Genomic DNA, 8,368 nt, shown 5'->3' on the forward strand with positions numbered 1-8,368 from the left:
ACTATGAGAATCTTAAAGACCAAGCCTCATTCATTCTTGTAACACCAACACGTGGTGCAGACTTAATAGACAGTATACGGTCAATAAATGCTTGTCTAGATGAATGAGAGCACCCCATTTAGCCAAACTAAGTTTGATTGATAGCTTCCCTGGTTATTATTAACCAGGATCAAGTCATAAACCAAGTGAGTTGAACTCTGAAAGTGGAGCAAATGGAAGTAAGAAAACTATAAGAGGGTGAGGTGGGCAGGATGCCATTCAAAAATTACACTCTCCAGGTGTCGTGGGAAAATGTGGGTTGAGAGGCAGAGTCAGACATTGGGAAACTCAATGCCTCTTCTTGCTTGTACTATCCTAGATAAAGCACCTAATCACTCGGCCTCAGTGTCCTCATTTGTAAAATGAAATACACATATACATGAAGATACAATACATAGGAAGCATCCGACACATGGTGAGTGCTCCCTAATGATTATCATTTCACCCCTTTGCCTATTCCTCAGGCAGGCACAGGCTCGGAATAATCACAATGGCCAAAAGGCTGGTGCGGAATAGTCACATCTAATTCACTACAATAGTTTATTGAATAGCAGCTGCATGCTTGCCACTGTGACCCAAAGACTTTAAGAGACTTGTGCTTATATCAGAGAGCTTTGTCCGTTCTCCCTTTTGATGTTTGAATCCCCTCTGCAACACTCCTGCTCAGTGCCTGTCAAACCTGGACAGAAATGCTTCCAGCAACAGGAATTCAGCAATGCCAAGGAAGCCCGAACCGAATTCTGACTGCTGGAAATAAATATTTCATTACAAATATTTAGTGGAAAGTGATATGGCTGTTTGTAGGAAGTACCATTTGTTCTATAATTGCCCAAATAAGTTCCAATTTCCTTCTCTTTCATTTGCCACAAAGCCATGTGATGGACTATGCATTAAAGAGTAGACTTTTTTGAGAGAGAGAGAAATATAGCTTAAAGAATGAATTATCCATTCAGTCATCAGTTTTATCAGACATAATTTTCTTTAATTCAACAAAAACAATCATCAGTCCAAATATTTAATAACCTAGGAGATGGTTTTGTTGGTGCTTTTTCTTACCTATACGCTGAAACAGTGCAAACATTACAACTTGATTACTCAGCATTTTGGCGGAGGGATGGCTTGACACACCCGGCCACTCCCAGGAACCATTCAAAGGAGCTTTGTTAAGCCTGCTTAGAATTGTCTCTCTCTCTCTCCCTCTTTCTTTCTTTCTCTCAGTCTCTCTTTCTCTCTCTGTCTCTCTCTGTTTCCCTCTCTGTCTTCTCTTCCAAGAAGATAAATTTCAGTCAAAAATTCTTTTTTTTTTTTAAATTGGAGTTCAATTTGCCAAAATATAGCATATCACCCAGTGCTCATCCTTTCAAGTGCCTCCCTCGGTGCCCGTCCCCCCGCCCACCTCCCTTTCCACTACCCCTTGTTCGTTTCCCAGAGTTAGGTGTCTCTCATGTTCTGTCACTGTTTCTGATATTTCCCTCTCATTTTCTCTCCTTTCCCCTTTATTCCCTTTCACTATTTTTTATATTCCCCAAATGATTGAGACCATATAATGATTGTCCTGCTCAGATGGACTTACTTCACCCAGCATAACACCCTCCAGTTCCATCCACATCAAAGCAAATGGTGGGTATTTTCATTTCTAATGGCTGAGGAATATTCCATTGTGTACATAGACCACATCTTCTTTATCCATTCATCTTTTGGTAGGTACCAAGGCTCCTTCCACAGTTTGGCTATTGTGGACATTGCTGCTATAAACACTGGGGTGCAGCTGTCCTGTCATTTCACTGCATCTATATCTTTGGGGTAAATCCTCAGTAGTGCAATTGCTGGGTCGTAGGGCAGTTCTATTTTTAACTCTTTGAGGAACCTCCACACAGTTTTCCAGAGTGGCTGCACCAGTTCACATTCCCACCAACAGTGCAAGAGGGTTCCCCTTTCTCCACATCCTCTCCAACATTTGTTGTTTCTTGCCTCGTTAATTTTCACCATTCTCACTGGTGTGAGGTGGTATCTCATTTTGATGCCCCCGGCTCTGGTTTTCTTTTTTAATATTCTCCTGGCTGGGGTCTTTTCTGATTCCACACAAATCTTAAGGATTATTTGTTCCAACTCTCTGAAGAAAGCCCATGGTATTTTGATAGGGATTGCACTGAACATGTAAATTGCCCTGGGTAGCATAGACATTTTCACAATATTAATTCTTCCAATCCATGAGCATGGAATATTTTTCCATCTCTTGTGTCTTCCTCGATTTCTTTCAGAAGTGTTCTGCAGCTTTTAGGGTATAGATCCTTTATCTCTTTGGTTAGGTTTATTCCTAGGTATCTTATGCTTTTGGGTGCAATTGTAAATGGGATTGACTCCTTAATTTCTCTTTCTTCAGTCTCATTGTTAGTGTATAGAAATGCCACTGATTTCTGGGCATTGATTCTGTATCCTGCCACACTGCCAAATTGCTGTATGAGTTCTAACAATCTTGGGGTGGAGGCTTTTGGGTTTTCTACGTACAGTATCATGTCATCTGTGAGGAAGGAGAGTTTGACTTCTTTGCCAATTTGAATGCCTTTTATTTCTTTAGGTTGACTGATTGCTGAGGCTAGGACTTCTAGTACTATGTTGAATAGCAGTGGTGAGAGTGGACATCCCTGTCATGTTCCTGATCTTAGGGGAAAGGCTCCCAGTGCTTCCCCATTGAGAATGATATTTGCTGTGGGCTTTTCATAGATGGCTTTTAAGATGTTGAGGAATGTTCCCTCTATCCCTATGCTCTGAAGAGTTTTGATCAGGAATGGATGCTGTATTTTGTCAAATGCTTTCTCTGCATCTAATGAGAGGATCACATGGTTCTTGTTTTTTCTCTTGTTGATACGATCTATCACATTGATTGCTTTACAGTGTTGAACCAGCCTTGCATCCCAAGGATAAATCCCACTTGGTCGTGGTGAATAATTTTCTTAATGTACTGTTGGATACTCTTGACTAGTATCTTGTTGAAAATTTTTGCATCTGTGTTCATCAGAGATACTGTTCTATAATTCTCCTTTTTGGTGGGGTCTTTGTCTGTTTTTGGAATTAAGGTGATGCTGGCCTCATAGAACAAGTTTAGAAGTATTCCATCTATCTTTTAGAACAGCTTTAGTAGAGTACGTATTGCTTCTTCTTTAAACGTTTGATAGAATTCCCCTGGGAAGCCATCTGGCCCTGGACTTTTGTGTCTTGGGAGGTTTTTGATGACTGCTTCAATTTCCTCCCTGGCTATTGGCCTATTCAGGTTTTCTATTTCTTCCTGTTCCAGTTTTGGTAGTTTGTAGTTTTCCAGACATGCGTTCATTTCTTCTAGATTGCCTAATTTTTTGGTGTATAGCTGCACATAATATGTTTTTAAAATCATTTGTATTTCCTTGGTATTGGTTATGATCTCTCCTTTTTCATTTGTGATTTTATTAGATTTTATTAGAGTCTTTTCTCTTTTGTTTTGAATAAGGCTGGCTAATGGTTTATCTATCTTATTAATTCTTTCAAAGAACCAACTCCCGGTTTTGTTGATCTGTTCCATGGTTCTTCTGGTCTCTATTTCAGTGAGTGTTGCTCGAATCTTCATTAACTTTCTTCTGCTGGGTGTAGGTTTTATTTGCTGTTCTTTTTCCAGTTCCTTTAGGTGCATGGTTAGCTTTTGTATTTGAGTTCTTTCCAGTTTTTGAATGGATGCTTGTATTGCGATGTATTTCCCTTGGGATCTCTAAAACAAAGTTTCATACTGTTATTTAATGTAACCAGATTTTCCAATTACAGCTAAATTTTATTCAGCTTTTAACTAAGGTAACTCTCTTACACTAAGGTACAATATTAGTGTGCCTTGGGCTCATTCTAGTGGGTGACACAATAACATGAGATGCATATAAAACATAATGTGTGCTTGTGGGAGACCATGATGACAACAATGATGAGAACTAATATTTATTGAGATATTACTATATACCAGGCACCATTTTATATATTTTACCAATTTGATCCCCACAACTATATGTGATGACACTTGGTCACTTGGACTGAGACTTAGAGAATGTCAGGAACTTGCCTAAGGGTCCCACGGTTGGTGACAGAGCCAAGAATCGAGGCCAAGCCGATTACTTCAGAGTCTATGTCTTGTCCTCTGTGCCATTGTTATAATGCTACTTGGTACATTTGTGAAAGTTGGGGGGAGGGTTACATTGGCAATTTAGAGGCCTGGGTTCTAACTCTGCTTCTGCCATAGCCGCTCTGTAGACTGAGCCAACTGACACTTGCTTAAGGACCCTAGATGTGTTGCTGCAGTTCCCTTCTAATCACTAGGTGGCAGACTTGGTGGTGGGAGGGAGCAGAGGGACTACTGGATGTACAGTATTTAATTTGTAAATCTCATCTTGGCTTGTATCCACAGTTCTTCTGGTCTCTATTTCAGTGAGTGTTGCTCGAAAAGTATCATCAGCTTCTCACGTTTCCTAAAATTATGTGTTAGAATTTTGATTGAGATTCCACTGAATCTATATATTGGTTTATGAAGAGGATATATATATATATATATGATATATATATATTTAGTATATATATGTCTCATCTGTTTATTTGATGCTATCCTCTGGAAAGGATATGGATGTATACTTTCCTTCTAGGCTTTGGTGCCTGCCATTTTCTGGGATTCAGAGGTTCAAGGGTCAGAGCTTCAATGACAACATAATGGGGGGGCCCCCTTCTTTTTTGCAGGAGGCATTTCTCAAAGGCAGAAAGTCCCTAGTCCATTTCCACAAATCCTAGGGTGCAGAACAATAGAGTCTTGGAGGAACCAGACCAAAGAACCTTTAATCCTTCTATGTCTATAATAGGGGTCTTGTGCTCTGTGTGTGAGTTCTTAGAGGTCACCCATTCTTGCATTCACTTTCATCCAGGGCAGATCAATAGGACTCACCCGTGTAGAGATCAGATGACATGATTTCCACTCACTCTTCTCTACCTTGTGTCCCTCGTCTTGCTGTTTGCTCTGTGGTCACAGACCAAATTCCATGGAGAAACCAGTTATAAAGGTAGAATTCATTCAGGCCGGCTAATTAGGAAAGAGAGGAAAGAAATTGGTTTTCTGGTAAAGATGATCTTGCTAAAGGTATCTCTGGCATCTGAAGGCGATTTACAAGGAGGAAGGTAACATACAGAGAATAGTACGGTAACCATGTTGTGGGTGAAAATGCCATCATGGACAAGGCTTACCCTCCAAGCTAAATGTTGATTGGCATTGTCTTGAGTTCCCAACATTCACGAAGTCAAGCTCCTGGGGATCGATTGTTCTGGCAATTCTGGATGATATCAGAACCGTCCCACTCATAGGGAAATCATCTCTCCAGGATAGGATTTGTGAATCACGGAGGTCTGGTTGGAGTTGGCTGGAATGTTGGGGATATTAAGACTTTCAAGTCTATGAATGGCTGGAAGGGGGAGTAGGAGCAAAGGAGGAATTGGAATAACGGGGAACAGGAGCGAGAAAAAAAGAGCGGGGGTTGGATGTTTTGGAAGGAATAGAGCCGGATTTGGGTGGGGAAACCTGTAGGTTAGGGCGGCAGGGAGGGACAGCACTATGAACAGGAGGGAAAGAGATAGGTTTATGAGTTGAGAGAGGTGGCCAATGCTGGGGAGTGTACTGTGGACGAAAAGAGTTACACAAAAGAGGAAACAGCTTTGAACAATGACAGGAGGCAGGAATAGAGTAGATAGGAGCAGCCCGGGGTTGAGAGGAGGAAGGAATGGAGTGGGTAGGTGGAGCCTGGGGTCCAGAGGAAGAAGTAATAGAGTGGGTAGGGGGAGCCTGGGGTCGAGAGGAGGAAGTAATAGAGTGGGTAGGTGGAGCCTGGGGTCGGGAGGAGGAAGGAATGGAGTGGGTAGGTGGAGCCTGGGGTCGGTAGGAGGTAGGAATGGAGTGGGTAGGTGGAGCCTGGGGTCGAGAGGAAGAAGTAATAGAGTGGGTGGGTGGAGCCTGGGGTCGGGAGGAGGAAGGAATAGAGTGGGTAGGTGGAGCCTGGGGTCGGGAGGAGGAAGGAATAGAGTGGGTAGGTGGAGCCTGGGGTCGGGAGGAGGAAGGAATAGAGTGGGTAGGTGGAGCCTGGGGTCGAGAGGAAGAAGTAATAGAGTGGGTAGGTGGAGCCTGGGGTCGGGAGGAAGAAGTAATAGAGTGGGTAGGTGGAGCCTGGGGTCGGGAGGAGGAAGGAATAGAGTGGGTAGGTGGAGCCTGGGGTCGAGAGGAAGAAGTAATAGAGTGGGTAGGTGGAGCCTGGGGTCGGGAGGAAGAAGTAATAGAGTGGGTAGGTGGAGCCTGGGTCGGGAGGAGGAACGAGTGGGTAGGTGGAGCCCGGGGTCGAGAGGAAGAAGTAATAGAGTGGGTAGGTGGAGCCTGGGGTCGGGAGGAAGGAGTAATAGAGTGGGTAGGTGGAGCCTGGGGTCTAGAGGAAGAAGTAATAGAGTGGGTAGGTGGAGCCCGGGGTCGGGAGGAAGAAGTAATAGAGTGGGTAGGTGGAGCCTGGGGTCGGGAGGAAGAAGTAATAGAGTGCGTAGGTGGAGCCTGGGGTCGAGAAGAAATCCGAGGCAGCTTTTTTGTCATTTCTCCAAACGGCGTTTGGCTAGTTACTCATCTTGACCAAATGAGTAACTGGACAAAGGTCAGACTTACCCCATTATTTATGTCCCACGCCAGCCCTCACGTCATCCCCTGCCTCAATGCCCATTATGACATGTGCGTGCCCCTCCCTCTGGGCCCCTCAGCAGGCTCACCAGCCAGGGACATGCCCCCGGGTGGGAGGTTGGAGAGTAATCCCAGGAAATAGCATACAGAAGAAATGCCATAGGAGTCCCTAGGCCTTGGGAGAACATGTAGTTTTGCCCCTCACTTGGCAAAGATCGATCAAAGGGCTGTGCTGCACTCAGGGGCTGGGCACCGAGAGGATGCATGGGAAGCAGGTGTGGTCAAAGTGGGAAGGAGAAAAATGAGTCGAAATATCAGAAAGGGAGACAGAACACGAGAGACTGGTAACTCTGGGAAACGAACTGGGGGGGGGGTGAAAGGGGAGGTGAGGGTGACTAGGTGACGAGCACTGAGGGGGGCGCTTGATGGGATGAGCACTGGGTGTCGTTCTATATGTTGGCAAATTGAACACCAATAAAAAGAATTTATATAAAAAAATAAAAATAAAACTGATTAAGTCTATGCACAAGCTGTTTCAGCCCTGTACACGTACTCAGCAGAAATGTGTACACACGTGTCAAATTAACTGCATATTCTGTTTCTCTCATGCTTTGCACCCTATATTTTTAGTGCCAAATCTTGGAGATCCAAAGAGTCCAGTCTCTCAAATTCAAGTATATGCAAACAAAAGCTTGACTTTCAAGGCTATTGTATAGAAAATCCATTGAGGAACCTCAGCACTGTTCGATAGCATACTCTTTCTTCATGAAGGCAGTGCACACAGAAAGCCTAGAAAGTGGATATTAGACATCAAGGGGACATATAACCCTCAAATATTATCTCCAATTATCATCTGATACACTTAAAACTTATAAAGTAAGCCAACTGAAAATATACAATAAGGAATTATTTATACAAATCCTGCTATATCCTGTAAATGAATACTGGACTGTTCTTAAGAATTATTCAACGTATATTAAGTACACAAGTCAAGTTTAACATGACATATGTAATATGATCCATTTTAAAATAGAAATTTAAATACATGTATATATATATGTGTGTGTGTATGTGTATATACATAGGAAAATACTGAAGGATATTGGCATAATCTTAACAAAGATTAGAGTTAAGGGAAGACTTAATGAATTTTTTCTTTATGATTACCTATAATTTCTAATGTTTATGCCACTGAGTAAATTTTTGTAAAAGTAATGTCTACATTTTCAAGGGATTTAAGAGGGGAGATCCTATTCCATTAATTACTGTTAAAATTTGCTCCCAATTTTTTTCAGAGCACAGTTTCTCACTTTAAAAATATCCAAAGTGAGGTCCAGAGAGTCCAGTTGGGGAATTTAATTATACATCAGTAAAAATTTTTTATCTGAACCAGTTAAATCTTTATCTGAACCAGTTAATAGGTAGCGGATGTACAGTATATTCACATTCCACTGTCTCTTAACCACACTCCATTGTAAGTGCTATGGAGTCTTAAGAATGAAAAATAAGGCCAAGAGTATAGTGATTGGGCCAAATGGGTAATAGAGTAATGTAGAGCAGAAGGAGATGCTAAAGTTGGTGAGCAAAGTTTGAGGATATAGAAGATTTACATTGTCTCCAAAAACT

Source organism: Nyctereutes procyonoides, unplaced genomic scaffold (genome assembly GCF_905146905.1).
Source record: "Nyctereutes procyonoides isolate TBG_1078 unplaced genomic scaffold, NYPRO_anot_genome, whole genome shotgun sequence".
In the NCBI taxonomy this organism is placed as follows: Eukaryota; Metazoa; Chordata; class Mammalia; order Carnivora; family Canidae; genus Nyctereutes; species Nyctereutes procyonoides.